This window comes from Rhinatrema bivittatum, chromosome 7, assembly GCF_901001135.1.
Source record: "Rhinatrema bivittatum chromosome 7, aRhiBiv1.1, whole genome shotgun sequence".
NCBI lineage: Eukaryota > Metazoa > Chordata > Amphibia > Gymnophiona > Rhinatrematidae > Rhinatrema > Rhinatrema bivittatum.
This window is the reverse complement of record NC_042621.1, coordinates 273,256,836-273,275,176: the sequence shown is the minus strand read 5'-3', so window position 1 is coordinate 273,275,176 and position 18,341 is coordinate 273,256,836. Positions and strand designations below refer to the sequence as shown.

Here is an 18,341-nt window from a genome sequence, read left to right as displayed (position 1 = left end):
GTGTTTAAAAGGAGGGGGAAAAAAGCATGTAATAGTCAGGGGCCATGATCTCCCGAGATGCAGTGGGAAGATCTACAAACTTTAGCCCTTCTCCTGGAATTTACTGTTCCCTGCAGAATCGCGGCAGGAGACCCGGGGTATGGGCCCAGTCAGGTCGGCTCAGGAAGGTGAAGAGCTGGCTGTCCTGTGGCAGCAGTGTGTTCCAGTTCCCTCCTCCCCCGCCCCCCACCCCAGGTCCCCTTCCTGGTCCACCCTCCCCCTGCGCTGATCAGGTGGGAGAAGAAGAGCAGTGACAGCAGGTAGAGCAGTGACCTCTTCTGCAAAGTCCAAAATAGCGGTCAGGCCCCAGAGGAAGAGGAGGACGCATCCTGACATGGTGCTAACCTTTTTTTCTTCTTCTTTGGTCATTAACGTGGGAGAGGGGGTTATGTGAAAGAGTCTGTAAGAAGGGGGGGGTGGGGTTGTGTGAAACAGGGGGTGGGAATTGTGTGAAAGAGGGGCTGACCCTGCAAAGCAGTGGAAGAAGAGTGGCCTAATGGGTAGAGCAATGGTCTGAGAACCAGGGAAGCCAGGGTTCAAATCCTGTTTCTCCCCCTCCTTGTGAACTTGGGCTAGTCGCGTTATCTCCCATTGACTCAGATAACCACTTAAATTGTAAGTTCTTTGGGGCAGGGACTTATTGTACAGTAGTGCTATAAAATGATTAGTATTAATATTAAATACTAATATTAATATCTTCAGAAATGCCCCTCCCACTCCCATCACTACTACCCCCAGACCTCTCCTCCAGGGATACAGTCCTCACAGTGCAGTGACAGGCCCCACCCTACACAAAAGCCCAGAGGAGGCGGGGCTTCGAGCACTGGCTTAAGTCCCAGCATTCCCCTTGCTGAGGGGGATCCTGTCAGAGTGGAGGTCGGGGGGGGGGAAGGAGAAGTGGGGTGGTGGCACAGGGGGAGGGGGGGTTGGGGGACAGAATGGGATGGCACTGGTGTCTGCTCAAATGCATCAGCAACACTGATCATGGCAGCCTCGGGCATTCACAATCGAGGCAGTTAGGAAGTGTGTGCAGGCGAGTTGCCACCCGACCTGTACCTGCTACTGTGCCCAGAGCTGGCTTTTAGCATGTAAGGCGCAGCCCCAGATTTCTAACGGGATAAACAGGCAACTCATTTAATATCTCCAAGTCCTTTCTAGTACACAAGTGTCCCGGAAAAAACAAAAACCAGTATAACTACTCAGCTAAATTGTACCACGGTCGTATAGGTCAGCGGGCAGAGAGGGATGTTACCACAATGCCCTGCTGTCCCTCTGCCGCGATGCTCCCGTACTGAGTGTGACACACACGCGCCTGTCGCCCTCGGAATAATCAGCGAAGGTTTTGCTTTCCCTCCCCGTCCGCCGATTGCGAAATCGTCTCCCTGCACTTTCGCCGGGAGGCGCGGGTGCCAGGTACAAACAAACCGGGAGGTGAAAGGACAGGGAGGCGGAGCCTGCAGCAGTGCCTCGCCTCCGCTAGGTGGCGGGCCCGGGCGGCCGATGCCCTGCACGGGGAAGGGGAGGGCAGAGCTGCCCCTGCCGCCTGCCAGCGGGGACTCCGGACTCGCTCCCTGAGAGGCTCCAGGAGCAGCTGCGACCGCCGGGAGACGGTAAGGCCCGGCGCTCGCGGGGATGGGGGGGGGGGGGGTAGGGAGGGTGACGGTGACAGCAGGTGTGTGGGGGGGGGGGGGGGGGCTGGCGATCGGCCGTGCTCCGGTGGGGGCGCTGAGGCTTGGCTCCCGTTCCCGCGGTGCGTGCGGGAGAGAGCTGCCTCCCGATGCGGCGGAAAGTTGATCGGCCGCTGTGCGTCTTCCAGGGCTGGCAGGGGGGGGGGGGGGGGGGGTTCGTGTTGCCGCCGTTTGATGCTGATCCTCGGGGTTGGGGCTGTCGGGGCTTCTAACCAGATGCACCCAGCGCTTCTCTTGTTGGCGCGTTCCCGTCCTTGCGCGTTTCTTGCTGAATATCTCATCGGATTGGGCGTTTGTGGTGTTGGGGGCAAGGAGGCTGAGAGTGGTATTTATTACTCTTCTTCTTCTCCCATCTTGGATGCGCCAGGTGACAGCCCTCCCGTTTTCTCCAGGACCAGGGCTGAAAATCTGGGACACTGATAGCACAGCTAATTGGTCCATTTTTCAGACTTGGCAATAATTTATACGGGACATCTTCAAAGAACAAAGTCCGTTTTTGTTGTGGGTTTTGTTTTGTTTTTTTTAATAGCAGATAATAAAAAATCCCTGCTTGGGGCAGAGTCATCGCATGAGGGCTATACAGCTGGATGGGACTTGGAAAGTTTAATATTGGGGGGTCTGCCTCCTGCTGGGTTTCCTGTCCTAAATAAATCGTCTCAACGCGTCTTGGTTTTTAGACCCTGTCCAGCATCTTCTGCTTTAATTTTGGGGGCTTCCGCACCTCTAATAGGGAACACAGAGTGTGCTGCTCCCTCCCCTCCCCTCCCCCCTCACCCACGTGGTTCCCTTTTAAATAGGAAGAGCATCAGGGAGGAGGAGGAGGAGGAGGAGCAGCTGCTGCTGGATCCAGGACTCTTGTAGCTGTGGCCAAGGTGGACTTTGAGGGAGGGCTTGATTGCATGGTGTGAAGCAAGTTGAGAGGGGTGGCTAGAGAGAGCCTTATGCTGAAGATGTTTTGAAGTTAAGTCTAAAATTAAAAATTAAAAAAATATGAAAGAAAACTGTACCGATTAAAAATACACATTTCTCAATAGTGATCATTATTGTGGCATCAGATACATTGCAGTTGAAAAGAGAGGTCTGTTACTTAAGTGTTAGCAGATTACGCAAAGCATTGTGAACTAAAATGTTAAGCAACTGTTAGTAATCAATATTGCAGTAAGAGTACAAGGTTAGGTAAATGACTGCAAATAATCTAGCATAGCCCTGTGTTAATAGAGCACAGACCTGTGCGGCCTTAACTGCCTTGTGTTTGAACCTACACTTTGAAATTGGCGTCCGCAGATCACGTGGGTTACCTTGTGTGGTGCGCTCTATGCTAACAACACTCTGCAAATATTGAATACACACATGTGCTGTCGGAGCTGAGCACACTTAGCCATGACGGCCTCCTGCCGCTCAGCGCTTCAGAATGAATGGACAGGCCAATTTGTTTTTTTTATTTATCTTCTGGCATCTATTTTTCTCCGTTATCTTGTCCTGGAGGCACACCTAACTGACCTGGTTTTCAGGATATCTGTAATGAGTAGGTGTGAAAAAGATTTGCTTACACTAGAGCCTCGGTGTGTGCAAACGTCTCACCCATGTTCTTTGTGGTTATCCGGCAAACCAGAATGGTTAGGCGCACCTCCAGGACTGAGTTGGGAAACACCGTTGTAATCTCTACACAATGCTTATTGTTGCATCTACATTCTGACTCTGCTCTTTCTCCTGCTGGCTAATAAGACTTCCTGAAACTGTGCTAACTCTCTTAAACCTCTGGAATTGTTATTGCTTCCTCTTTGGGTTGCTTCTTTTTACCCAGTTGTTCTCTCACTTATGTCTTTTGCCTACTTCTTCTCCCTGACCTAGTGGAAGGTTTTAAGTAGAGAATGCTACTCTGCATCCTTTTGGTTAAGATCCGTACACAGGGTTTGCATTGTGAGCTGAGGATGGTTCTTATGTTGGCGTTTTGGCTGAGGTTGATAATCCACAGAATATGGTGGGTTAATGATTTGCCATTTGTCGTCTCCCCCCCCCCCCCCCACCCCCATTCCTGGGGATATTAGCAGATTTTTCCAAATCTAGGATAAACTTTCTGGGCCTTCATGGAAGATCTACGTTCATGTTAAGAGGCAGTGGCCTACACAGTATATGTCTGTCCAGGGGCTTCTGCGTTGTGCCCATGCTGTACCGGTTTTGTGTGTTGCAGTCCCTTGTACCAAGATGCTTATTGCAAATATAATTAAAGCTTTGCAGGAAATAAAATTGGATAAATGCCTGAAACTGTGAAGCCCCCAAATACTGGAAACACGCTTGAGTTTGCTGGCGAGAGGAAGGTGGCCTTCAGTTTCTGGACGATGTGGGATGTCTGTACTTAAAATAGATCCATTTTGACATTGCCTTGTAGAATAACTGCTAGGTTACAGCCGGGACCAGCTTTTTGGGTGCGCGACCTGTGCAGCTGTTCAGGGCACCATACACTAGGGGTCACCAGTGCCCCCTCCCAATGTGGCTGCTTTCCTCTTGACAGGAGCAGCAAGGCCCAAGAGCTCCTTTCACCACCACCTATCCCTGGGGGACAAAGAGTTGCCAACCTCCCCTCCCACCTGTGGCACAGCCGGGCCAAAGAACAGTGCTGGGGGTCCAGCCCTCCTCCTGCAGCCTTCAGGGCTCACTCTGGCACGGTTCAGACAGTGAAGGTGCGCGGGAGAGAGGCCCTCGCCACAGAGGAGGTGTAAGGGTGGCACAGCGAGAACTGGAGGGAGAGAAGAAGGCATGAAATCTAACCCTGATAGAGAGAGAAGGGGAGAAAAATCAGATGAAAAGGAAGGATGAATGTCAGAGAGAGAGATGTAGGAGGAGAAGCAAAGAAGACAGGGAGAAGGAACAGAAAATAGAAAGGGGACCCTGGAAAACAACTTGGAAGACCAACAAGAGGAAAACAGGGAAAAAAACCACCACTTAGACCAAATTTTTTTTTTTTTTTAATAAAATGTCCAGATAACAAAGGTAGAAAAGTGTATTTTCATTTTAGCGATTGGAATATGCTAGCTTTGCGACTGTGTATCTCTGATGTCCTAAATGTGTCACAAGAGTGGGGAGAGTTGGTCAGGGATTGTTCTGGGGCAGGGAGGGGGTGGGGGAGCGTGAGAGGAGAGATTTCTGAAGAAGATGCGAGAGAGAGAGAGAGAGAGCAAGCGGTGCCTGTATTTTTCGTGGGGGGAGCAAGGGGGTGCTGATTTCTGTTTTTTGCACAGGGTGCCGGTTACCCTCCAGTTGGCCTGATCACAGCCAGTTCTCGTCCGTTCTTCCCCATCTCATTTTTTTCTTGTCATTCTGTTTCTGAGAAACTCTCAAAAATGTTATCCCTGATTTAAGGAAGAAAAAGTACGCGGTTTTACAGCGCGTCTGGAGAATGTCAAGGCAAGGAAACAATAAAACATACGGGGGGAAAATAAAATCCTTCTCAACTTTTCATTTTGTGTTCCCTTCAGGAATTTAATGGGTTCTGTAGGAGTGTGATTTATTCGGCGAATGCAGCAGACTGATTGCAGAAGGATAACCAGCACGTCCAATAACTATTGCCTTGCTTATGCTGGGGAAGAAAATGACTGCTTATATAATCGCGTTAGCTTATTTTAATAAGGCTGCAATCTGCGTGTTTATTGGTTGATTTTAAGCTGCTAGGTAGAAGTATGGTGGGGTATAGAGGAAGCTGCGGTTGGGGGTGGAGGTGCATGCAGTTAAATATTTGAGGGCATTGTCTCTCTCTCTCTCCCCTGCCCCCCCCCCCCCCCCCCCCCCCCCCGATCTCTGTTGGTATCAGTTGTTAGCTGGGAAGATGCATCTTAAAGACCAAAGGCTTGCAGTGGAAATGGCCTGTCTTCCCAGTTCTTCCAAGGAAACTTTACATTTATTTACTTGTTTCATTTTAACTCGGTCGTTAAGTTCAATTTGTTTATCGTTTTATAATTCAAACAAGTACAATAAACAACAACAGAAAATAAACACAAGCAACCAAGCTTGGCTTTTGCATAGGTAAGGTTTAAAAAGAAAATACCAATAACCACATTGTATACAACCATATAATGGCATGTAACAATGAAATAAACAAAATTCAGTGATTATCAAGGTTTTTTTTTGCATCAAAGCCCAGTTCTTAGACATTGCAAATGTGCAATCAGTTTTATCAGCAGCTACAATCTCATATTTATGGGCTATACAGACAGTATTCCACCAAAATGTAACATAATTTAACTCAGTCTTAATGTCTTTTAAGTACTTTTTGGGTGCAATTTATGTGAAAAGCAACCAAACTTCTGCAGAAAAGATGTGTGTTCCTAGCCCGTTGTCTCTGTCTCCTTAAAGATTTTGCTGCTTGAAATAGTAGTGGTATTTCATGGGCGCCAGAACTTTTGTAGATGGCTCTGCCCGGCTGCCAATGGCTTCTGAGGAAGGATTTGCTCTAGAACAGTGGTTCTCGGCCTGATCGTTAGGATTCTCTCGGGTAGTCTGATTTTCAGTGTCTCGGCAATGATTGCGCAGCTATTCGTTGTGAATATCCTGGACACCGGAGTGGCCGGGACATGCTCGAGGATCGGGTTGAGAACCCCTGATCTAGAACAGGTCTGCACAGTTCCAGTCCTGGAGGATCACGGACGGCTCTGATTTTCAGTGGCACCAAGCTATGAATATGGACCCTCATTTTTAACCAAATATTTACAAACACACATCATAAATATTCATTGTGGTTATTCTGAAAACCAGGCCTGTGTGAGGGTCTGGAGGGGAGTGGAGGTGTGTTCCCACTTTCCCTTGCCGCAGAAGTATTAAATTGGTGCGTACCTCCTAACCAGCTCCAGTTCACCGTGAGCACTGCGACCCAGTTCTGATCTTACCAGTTCCTAACGCCATGCATTCTGGGGTTTGTAGTCCTGAGTTCTGCACTGACACACGGTACATGATGACAATCATGTACCGTGTGTCGTCGGAATGGTGAAGGATGGGTGCTTACAAACCGGGACTGGCTCGAAGTGTCCCTTACGGAGTGGAGTCAGCAAAGGTGCACGAATCAGTGCTAACGAAATGATGGCACATGGGATGTGACAGGGCAATCATGTTCATCGTGGCTGGTTTTTAGTTCCCGTGAAGATCTGCAGTTGCTTGCACGCCGTCAGCGCGTGCGGTATTAAAACTGTCAGGGGCCGCAGTTTGGTGTGATGGGGGAGCGCTTATCCATTTGGTGAACCTCCTGAGTAGAAAAATGTTTTGAGCAGCTTCAGCCGCAAGCACTCGAGGCTGATCAGAGCTCACGTTTACAAAAGCCACAGAACGCAACATTTGTAGGCGAGTGGAGAAGGGGTCTCCGCTCTTGGACCACTTAGCTGGCGTTTTACCTTCACAGCCTAGTAACTGAAGCTTTTAGTAGACGTTTTATGGTCTGCTGTTAAGTTCAGATTGTGTACGTGGTGAAGAGTGCAGTGGGCTTGGGGGTGTGTTGAAATATGTTCAAAGTCGGTTGCCGGCAGGCGATGTGGCAGCACAGGGAATATTTTTCAGACGGGCGTAGAGTGAGCTGTGGGAGAGAGAACTGTCGAGGGGGGGGTGTGTGTGTGTGCGGAGCTGCTTTCTGTCAAGTTTATCGACTGTTACGTGCTGGTTATTTAGGTATAACTGGGCTCCATCGCAGAGAGGCTCGGCCATGCAATCTTAACAGGACCAGCGACCTTTATTACGTCCCCCTAGCGCCTTCTGGTGTCCCAGGAGCCTTTAACTGACCCTTGACCACTGATCCTCACACTATTTCAGCGCAGGGCATTACGTTTTCTCACTGTGCTTACTGACTGGGAGTTTTGCATACTGAGTTATTCCGGTTTGCCTGGGCTGACGTTAATGGGTCGGGAGAGAAATTCCTGGCATTTGTAGGCCGATATGTTTTGGTAATATGTTGTTCTCTTTAAAAAAAAAAAAAAAAATCATTATTTTTAAGGAATTTGAAACTAGCGCTCCCCCCCTTCCCTTCTCTTCCCTGCCGGTTGTCAACTCTCGTCATCTGCTTAGACCTTTCAGCTTGGCCCGGTTTTGGTTTTCACGAGACCTGGCCATGAGAATTGAGCATCAGTCTCTCTTGTAGCAGTAGCACGTAAGTTTATTATTGGAAAGAGCTGTAAGAAAATACAAGGATTTCACATGGTTACAGGGGTTTTTTTTTTTGGTCCAGATGCCAGAACCACACAGCGTGTGCCAAGATTGTAACTCCCAGTTTATGCCGACATTCTTGGTACGCTTTTCTTCGGGCGCCGTTTGTCGGCTTTCGTGGCGAACGGTAACCTGCATGACCTTTTCCTTCCTTTTTTTGGCAGTGGGATGGCGGGAGTGTGGGGGGGGGGGTGGATTGGGTGGAGGAGCTCGGTCTCTACCTATCAGGAGGCGGAGGCTGCAACACGCGGTGGTCAGAAGACGGTCATCCTAATGGGTGGATGAGCAGAGCTAGTGAACCACGAAGAAAGTTTAGTTTTGTTATTAACTTGGAGCAGGCGAAAGGGAAGGAAAATGTCGCATGTTGCAGAAGACTGGAGCAATAGCATTGGAATTGGGCTGAATATAATACATATAAAATAAGTCTGTATTCTCTGTCCTTTTTAAATTTTTTTTTTAAACTTAATTTCAGGATTGGCCGCTGACTCGTATTACCTCTTGTGTAAGGGGGGATCTTGCTAGGCTGTGATACATTGTAATGGACCGACATAAGGCTGACATCCAAAGAGATGGTTGTGTATCAGCTTTTGAGACTATCAGGGTTCCTGCTTCAGATCTCACTTTTTCGGGAGAGATGCATGCGGTCACAAAAGCTCACGGACTGCAGTGTCTCTGAGACTCCAGTTTGTGCCAGGATCAATATAGCTACCAGAAGGTCACGCTTTTGTGTAAGTCAAATAGAGCTCCAGGAAAAAAGCCGGTTTCTCAAATTCTAACTTCCTTTTTTTTTTTTTTTCAACCTGGTAGCTTCTTTCTGCTTCTTTGGGCCTTTCAGCTCATTTGGAACCGGGGCCGGGATCCTGGTGCCAGGCGCCTTCATTCACAATTACCCAGGGACTTATCCCTCTATTTTATATCGCTCCTTTCTCCCCCTACTCCCTCCCTGACTGTACCCAGTCTGGTCCTTCAAGGACAGTCCTTGGCCAGTGGCAGGCACCAGGGCTCCTTTCGGAACCCTACAGTCATGGGCCCTGAACTCTGCCACTGATGACCACAGTTCCTGCCCTGCTTGGAGCATTCCCAGCCACCAGGCTGCTCTCTCAAATTTCATCGAACACAGTTACCACTTTTTAAACAAATGAGTATACTTATGTGGGGACAGTGCTCACAGCCTGGGGGACGGAGGACGGAAGGGGGAAGGACATTGTACAATGGCGACACCTAGTGGTTGGATTTAGGGTTGCTGATTACAGAGTTCCAGAAGGATCTCTGGTGCTTGGGCTGCTCCATTCCCCCCCCCCCCCCAATAGCCGAAGGACTATCACCATAGTGACTGTGTTAGCACATTGTGGAGACTGGGGTGGGTATAAAATAGGAGAAAGTCCCCGGTTAGTTGCGAATGAAGTCTCAAGGAGCCAGGATCCCAGCCTTGGTTCCAGTTTAGCTGGAAGTCCAGAGGAGCAGAAGAAAACTGTTGGGTTCACAAAAAAAAAAAAAAAAAAAAAAAGAATACACTTCTGAGGTTTGGATATCCCCTTTAGAGGGGGATTGTGTCTTGTTGGCGTAAACAGATCTCTGCATACTGTTGCTGTGAAGCACAGCTGCATCCAAGTGCAGAATTTGGGTTAGGTATGGTGGTCTGTATATTTTAGGGTGGCCATGGACCTGTTCTGTCCTGCTGGCACAGACTGGTTCTCCAGCTCTCTTGAATACCTCCATTATACCTCGTTTCTGCAGGTGCCATATTCTGGCCCATTACCGAACAGGGACTTTTAAATGCTGCTGGCTGCCAGAACCTGGAGCTTCATCGCCAGAGATGTGAAAACAATTTGAAGTTGAACCAGACAGAGATCAGCCTGGTTCAAATATGACAGTAAATTTGTAATTTTCCCCAGATCTGCTGGGGAGATCTTACAGATTTTTTAAATTTTTTCTTTCAGTGGGTTTTGGGAAAACCCGAAGCAGATCTGCTGAGTCTAACAAATGTGCTCTGGCTTTCCTCAAATTTGCTTCTGATTTCTAACGGATAAGAAGCAGAGTTTGCTGTAGATTTTCTGGAGAAAAATGTATCCAATACATACAAAACCTGGATTTTTTTTCCAGGTTGCTCGGATGAGGTGTTGAACCTTTTTAAAGAGACTTGTGCATCATCACAATTATGCTATTAAATAAAAAGAGTCACCTAGAAAGCTTTAACCCTACCACCTTGATAATAAGCCTGCCTCGCTCTCAAGGAGTTAACAATCCAGCTGTTTTGTTTTTCTGTTAAATCCAGGAGTCATAACCTTTAAACATTAACCTTTGATGTGGAGCTTTGATGTCTCTTGGCCCAGATTTTGCACTTGGCTTCAGAAGGATTGCTTCTTATCCAGAGTGCTCTACACTGTTACCTTATTTAACTGAAATATTTTTAAACCTTTTTTTTTTTTAAGCAACAGAATTCTGCCTGAGCATCTTGTTCCCAACAAGATTCATTTTTAGGGTTGCCGACTTTATGGTTGAGAAAGCTCTGAATTGATGAAGGCAGGGAGTCAGTGACTACACTGTCCTCTATTATAAATGACAAGAGGCGGGTGGCACCGTGTAGATGGACCCAGTTCATTGCGGCAGGAGCTTTCGAGGACAGAGTCTGCTTCTTCAGATGCGGCGTCATTGCTTAAGTCTAGAAGGTGCCTCCCCGCCTCTTGTCGTGTTTGCTACACCAGACTGACTTGGCTGTCCCTCTGAAGATGTCCTATATTCCCGCTTCCTTTCACATGTCTCTTGGTTCCCAAGTGTAGGGACGGATCCATTTCAGAATCTCCCTGATGGGTTTGCAGGAATGATCGCTCTGCCTGTTAAAAGATGCTTCGAATGTCCACCGGGCGGCCAGACTTGGGTGCATCTCGGCCAAGATCCGTTTTTGAACACCTCGCGTTCGGAAATCTTGATACTTTTGTTATTCCTGAGTAAGAACGAAATCCATTTTAGTTTAACCGTGCGATTCTCCTGTCACAAAGTTCTGTCCTTACTTGAGGTTGGTGGCAGGTGCTGTGGCCAATAAATGTGAGTCCCGTGGTAGCGTGGGATGTGCTCGTTGGTTTGTATTCGGAGAGCCAATCTTTATTATGCTGTGGTCATAAATTTAGAAAACAATTTTTGTAGAGACAGAAACCTCAGAACTGGTAAGCTTTGTTGTTTTAAACAATGGCTTTTTCAAAACCAGTAAACTCAATCATAGGTTTCTCTGTGTCTCTCTATTTTATGTTTTTTCTAAAAATGGTTTCTCTTATAATTTGCAAATATTTGGTGAAACTTAACGTATTATGTTTGAAATGAACTTCCCATGTAGTCAAACTAATTTGTACTACAATCATTGACAGCGCCGGAGTTCTTTTTACTGCTGGTTAATTTCCAGCGTAATCGGCTTATATGCCATAGATTAACTTTAGCATGAAATTTGCAAAAAATGTGCACACAGAAGAAGGTTGCGTAAAGTGTTTGCATGCATCACTGCATTGTTTGGGCAGCCACAAATCTCGGCCATTGCGAACCCGGTGGTGTGAAGACCGCGTACAAACAGCCACGTTAACATTTCCTCTTTCTTCATATTTTCATGCCTGGTGTTTGGTGACTGCTTTCTATCCCGTTATCGTGATTAATAACCCAATGTTTCGAGTGCTGTCCGCAGGAATGTCTGATGAGATGCTCCTAACAGAACTGACATTTAATGCGCCCTGTTGGCGAAGATCCGTTTGCCGATTGAAGCGTTGACTTACTGCGGTTACATGGCGTACTTGGGCCTTACGCGAATAATGCTGGCCCTGGTCTTTTCATCCTTTGTAGCTTGGTTTCCTACAGGTAGACTGGTCTTTTGAAATCATGGTGCGTGTCCCTGTAAGAATGACCTCCCTCCCTTACAGCCTTTAGGTTGTTTCTCCAGTTTCATTCAGATTTCTGCCACAGAGAGCGGACGTGGCCAGTGACCCTCGGCTCCTGGTTTTCATGTGCCCTCCTCTCTTAGAATCCCTCTTTCGGGCCGGTTCGGTTGAGTTGATACCAAAGGGAGTTCAGTGTGCACCGAGGTTTCATCGAGCATTTTGAAAGGTGCTCTGCGGTTGGATGGTGGTCATTGCCATATGTACATTTCTGTAGCAGAGAAGGAATCAGGCTTCATCAAGTGTTCCCACGCTGCTGTTTTTGCATTTTGCCTTCCTGCTGAATTATTTTCCGGGCCTCCTTGAATCCAGAAGCCCCTCTCTCTATACTTTACCATGTTGGTGTCCTATGGATCAGTTGTCTGCCACCACTGTTAACGTATAAAGTAGATGCTCCTGCAGCCACCCACAGATCATAGAAAAAATCACGGAGGTCCATATTCAGACCCTGTCGGGATCGCAAAGTTAGTTGGATAAACTTAGCCAGCTAACTTTGGAGAGATGCAGATGCAGTATTGAATACAGTCGGCTATCTTAAAGTTAGCCAGTTCACTATAGTTGGCTCATTCACCCCACTTATCTCTTCAAGGTACATAACCCCCTAGCTTCCCTTTACCCTCCCCCTATTTCACTCCCCCCTGTAACTCTACAATTTTCGAACTCAACTTTTCCCAAACCCCTTTACCTCAGCGTTTCATTCTATAACATCCCCTCCTTAGTACTTCCCATCCTGTAATAACGTTAATTTTCAACGTACCCTCATGACAATCTCCCCCCATACCAGCTTCTCACGCTTAGTGATTGTACATAAAGTTTCACAGTTTTGACTGTACATTTTGTCCTTTAATGATTGTACATAATGTCCTCTCACTTTTAACGATTGTATATAACTTCCAAACCTCTCGCTTAATGCTTGTACATAATGTTGACTCAGTTCCGATTGTACATATTGTCACAGTTCCGATTGTACATACTGTCGTTTAATGATTGTACATAATGTCTTTTTGCATTTAACGATTGTACATAATATCCAATCCCTAATTCTATATTTACCCTCAGCTTATTTCCTTCCTCTGCTCTCCCCTCCCCCTCCCCCTCCCCTCCTCCCCAGTTTAACATCAGTTTCACTGTAAAGCCATGTTAGCTGCATTCTTGTTTTATGGAAACCGATGTGATGTTTCTAACGAATGTCGGTATATAAAAACATTAAATAAATAAATAAATACACTTTAGGACGGCTTATTGGCCCAACCAGACATAGCCGACTAAGTCAGCTGGAATATTGGAATTAGCCGGTTAACATAGCCAGCTAACTCAGCTCCTCCCAGTTACGCCCCTGGAACACTCCTATCATAGCCGGCTATATCCTAGTTCCCTAACTTATTAGCTGGCTAGAATTTAGCAGGATAAGTGCCCAAATAATCATTTAGCCGGCTAACTTCAGAGTTAGCTGGCTAAATGCTTTTGAACATGGACCTCACTAATTCTACATTTCAGATTAAGTGACGTAAGTCGGACTTTTGACAGAAGTTTCTGAAGAAATAAATTGATTGGAGGTCTGTCGTTAAGAGCAAACGCCAGTCGAGCACTTGAAAACAGCCATGTGAAAGGCCACAGGAAACTGCCTGACGTCACCGACATCAGGTATTTGCTGTTTTTATTGTAGAGCAGAATTAAAATGGAAACAAAAAGCAACACATTTCCGCCCGCGAAACAGAAATTCAGAAGAAAGGAAACGGAACATTTAAACATTTTTTTTTTTTTTTCAATATATCAAAATGGGGAGCGTTATCAAAAACGTAGTTCCTTCTTTCTCTTTATTTTTAATTTTGGCGCAGTTGGAACCAGGGCTGGGATTCTGGCTCTAGGAGCCTTCATTCACATTTATCCAGGGATTTTTCCCCTGTTTTATTTTTATTTTTTTTAAAGAGATCCTCATTTCCACTATTCCTAGTCTGGACGTTGCATCAATAGCCCTGAGGCCAGCGGCCATGCACCAGTGTTTCTCCCGGAACACAAAATCTATCTAGCAGGTGTCGCCCTTAACAGTGACCCTCCCTCAGGGCCGGTGGAAGCACTAGACAGACTAGGCAACTGCCTAGGGCGCCACCAACTGAGGGGGGGGGGGCCATCGGGATGATCTCTCCTTCCAGCCCACGTGGCTGGAGGAGAAGGCGCCACGGCGCAGACGGGAAGAAGGAGAGACCATGCCAATGCCAACGTTGGCGGGAAGAAGAAGAGCCACGTTCTCGTCGCAAGAAGATGTGGTACTGGCCCGGGCCTTGCTGCAGTGAAAAAGAGCGGCAGCGGCCGAGCAGCGTGGCCCCGCCCACTCAGGAAGCCGTAACGTCAGCCTCCAGTTCCTTCACAGATGTAGGAAGCTGCGTAGGAGGCAGAGAAGCGTCAGCCCCCGCAGGCCTGAAGAAAGAGGAAGAACCACCGAGGCTGTTGTTATTGTGCTAGCAGGGAAGGAGAGAACATGTTCGTGTGTGTGTGTGGGTATGAGAGAGATGTCATGTCGGTGTGTGTGTCTGTGTGTGTGAGAGAGAGAGAGAGCAACAACCCCTCTCCTCTCCCCCTGCTAATCCACAACAATCTCAGGGCGTCTGGAATTCAAAAGATCCCAGGTATGGACAGCAGGGGATTTTTTTTAATCTTTATTCATTTTAATTATTGGGTGCTGTCTGATGTACCTGTTGTTTTTAAATAGTTTATTGGTATTTGGAAAATTTGTATAACTTTTAATTATTGGATACTGTTCTATTTGTAAGCTGTTATGAAATATTTATTATTTTTATCAGTTTGGTTTTACTTTATTGATAATTTATATTTCTTGATTTTATTGTTTGTTTAATGAAGAATGTTTCTGTTTTTCCATTGCTGCACCACATAAAGAGTCTGGCTTCCTGTGGTTTCCAGTTCAGTTTTTGTCTACATGTTTATATTTATAGTTTATGGTGTCTTTATTCTGTATTTGGGACGATCTGTCTGTGTTCTGCATGAATGAATAAAGTGAGGTATTTTGCTGGCTTGTAGTTTGTGTGTAGGGATCTATAACAGCCTGGCTTGTTCTATTTTCCTAATAAGAGGTGTATTGGTGTTTTAGGGCCTGGTGTAATATTTGCAGTGTTGCTTTTTCATAGGTAGAGTTATTACTGTTTGAGTGCTGGTAATTAGTACTGTTGCGGTATGGGAGGTTTACAATAATTCATGACTTTCTGAGGGGGAAGCCCACACCGAACAAACATTACAATAGGCCTAATATCAATTCCAAGTGTCCTTTTTACTTTTATCTGCAGGTTGGCACCACAGCAGTGCATGTAAATATAATGTTGTGTTATAAGTGATATTTTTGCCTCTGAAGACTGTGCTTTGAATGCCTTTATATGTTAAATGATTATAAATGCATAATTTTTATTTGTGAGTAGGGAGGGTGTGACCCTGGGGGTCGAGGGGGCAGCAGATTGTAAGGTTCACCTAGGGCCCCCAATAACCTAGCACCGGCCCTGCCCTCATTCACATTCCCAGCTGATTGGGGTGCAGAAGACCTGATCTGGCAGGGGAATTAAAGCCACCCCCCATCACGGCAGTGAGCAGAACCTCTGCTGAGTCAGGGCCCAGCCCAGCTTGGCTTTTCAGTTCTCTTAGCCATGTGCATGAAGCAGGCTGTCCACGTGGGGCACTATTATCTTGCACAACTTGTGCACTCTCCTGGAATTGCCAGAGAGAACCTTTGTGTGCTCAATTGGTACAGAAGTACTTAAACTGTGATTTTAATTTCTTTTTTTTTTTTTTAAAGTCAATCAAACGGGAAGGATTTTCGTAGGAGATCTCTTTGTTGATAAACGTATGCTGGCTCGTCATGACTGTATTTGGGGGTAAAATAGCAGATGTTTGAGATGCGTGGCCATACAAACTGATCTTACGGCATGATAGAACATTTATCACTGGTTAGGATTTATATGCGACCAGGTATCCGGATGCATTGATAATAGGATGAAATTAGGAAAAGAAATGTATTTATGTTCACGCTTTTTCATTTTTGTATGCTGCCTTCCTAAAGGACCCAGAGCGGGTCACAGCATAAACTTACAGAACAGTAAAACTAAAATGACAGTATCGGCACAATAAATATTATGATCGATCTCCTTACAATCCGTGGCTGGGCAACAAGATTGCAACCTCACATTTAATGGGGAAGCCTTACGCTCTAAAAAAAAATATTAGTATGCGCCCTCCCGACACAGTCCCACCGTGTAAAAAAAACCCCAACAACCCAGGCCCCAAATTCAAGGGATCAAGGCAGCAGCATCCCAGAAATGGCTCCTGCAGTTCTCGCCTCCTTGCCGGCGTCCTCCCCTTCCGCAGCGGACCAGAGGCAGCCGGTGGAGACCTTCAGAGGGCCAAGAGCAAACTTTTTGTTTGCCTCTGCTTGTATTGATTGATTGAGGTTAATATTTATCTCACTGGCAGCTGACATGCCTGTTCCTCTTTCCCTGCACCTTCCCTCAATGATCTGATAGTGAAGGGCTGGGCAGGGCTGGGCTGAATTCTCTCGTGTGGCCAAATATTCAAACACTGCTTTTATCCAGCAGGTGCTGGAGTGTCCGTAGGGCGACAAGACACAGAGCTAATGGGGCAAATTCTGCTGCAGTGCACGCACCTAAATGCTTTGGGAAAATAGCTGAGTCTGAAAATTTGGGGCCGATAGGATACTGATTAGGAAAGTTATTACTGGGGAACGGACACACATACAGACATGGTGAACACATAGGCTTCCCTGGGATCTATTTTACACAGCTATGCTTTATGTCTGTTTATTTTTTATCCTACTTTTCGAAGGTAGATTAGAACATAAAGTGTGCCATGCTGGGTCAGACCAAAGGTCAATTGAGTTTGAGTCCAGCATCCTGCCTCCGTGTTGCGTTTGGCAGTCTGTGGGCCCATCCCGTGAACCACCACTCTTACCTCCAGCTCCGGACCCCGGATGCAGGCAGCTGACGCCGAGGGAGACCACCTGGGGCCACACATGTCGGGCCGCCTTGCTTCATTTGCCGCCTCTGCTGGGCTTTCCGCTGATTCGTGACAGGCCCCTGAGCCTGGCCTGCCTCCAACGCTGCTCCTGCCTCAGGCATCTCCTGGGGACACGCGTGCATTGATGGCATCCCTCTTAAAGGAACCACAGGGGGAAAACCCCGGAGGCGCCTGAAGATGGTGTCACCCACTGGGGCCTATAGGAGACCACTTTGACAGGCCCTCCTCGTCTTGACACTGCTTGATCTTCACCTGCCACTGACCACTGCCTGTTTACCATTATTGACTGATCTCTGCCTGGCCCTGCCTCTGCCCGAACCTCAACACTGATAGAACTGTGTTCACCTTGACCACAGCCTGCACTGGATTGTGATTACCTGCCACCTGCCCTGACCGCTGCTTGACCTGACTCCGCTTTCCCTTACTGTGCTGGCCTGCAGCATCCACCACGTGGCAGATTTTCATCTCCACAGAGGCCCGTGCCTAAGTCCAGCTGGCCCTGGCACTCGAGGGCTCAACCTAAGGGGAACGAGGGCTTGTAGTGGTGAAGTTCCAGTTAGGCCTCTGCTTCAGCCAGTTCCACCTGCCGATGGTGGGAAACTGCAGGGCTGCTCCCTGCAGATTGCATTAACTCCCCCTTGGCCCAAGGGTCCACTTCCGCAACACTCTGACAGTGACCATTCCAGGCCACTAGGAAGTACCTGGCAGATCCCAAAGAGTAGAGCCATTCCTTATTGCTCACTCTCACGGATAAGCAGTGGCTTTCCCCAAATCAATGTGGCTAATAATGGACTTCACAGAAGGGCAACCAAAATGATAAAGGGGATGAAACGGCTCTCCTATGAGGACAGGCTAAAGAGGTTATGGCTATTCAGCATGGAGAAAAGATGGCTGAGGGGGGGATATGAAAGAGAACTATAAAATCATGAGAGATTAGAATGAGCAAATGTGAATCAGTTATTTACTCTTTCAGATAATACAAGAACTAGGGGCACTTCATGAAGTTAGCAAGTAGCACATTTAAAACAAATTATAGAAAATTCTTTTTCATTCAGTGCACAATTAAGCTCTGGCATTTGTAGCCAGAGGATGTGATTGCTTAATTTGGCTTAGCTGGGTTTAAAAAAGGTTTGGGCAAGTTCCTGGAGAAGTCCATAAACTGCTATTAGTCAAGTTGACTTAGGAAATAACCACTGCTTATTACTGGCATTAGTAGCATGGGATCTTTTTATTTTTTGGTTACTTGACAGGTACTTGTAGCATGGATTGGCCACTGTTGGAAACAGGATGGTGGGCTTGATGGACCTTTTGTCTGACCCAGTTTGGCAACTTCTTATGTTTTTATGACTGTTTCTTCAGGAACTTGTCCTAACTCCTTTTAAACTCAGCTATGCTAAATGCCTTACCACATCCTCTGGCAGCAAATTCCACAGCTTGAGTGTTCACTGAGTGAAAAAATACTTTCTCGGATTTGTTTTAAATC

The 18,341-nt window shown here is 46.9% G+C and overlaps 1 protein-coding gene across 1 annotated transcript in view; it reads left to right on the top strand.

The window, feature by feature from the left end:
- Positions 1–1,438: 1,438 nt before the first annotated feature.
- Positions 1,439–18,341, top strand: part of SEMA4G (semaphorin 4G) — a 352,161-nt gene continuing 335,258 nt past the window's right edge. Inside the window, exon 1 of the mRNA XM_029610258.1 lies at positions 1,439–1,649. The gene's annotated coding sequence lies outside the window, so the exon portion shown is untranslated. The remainder of the gene's footprint in view (positions 1,650–18,341) is intronic.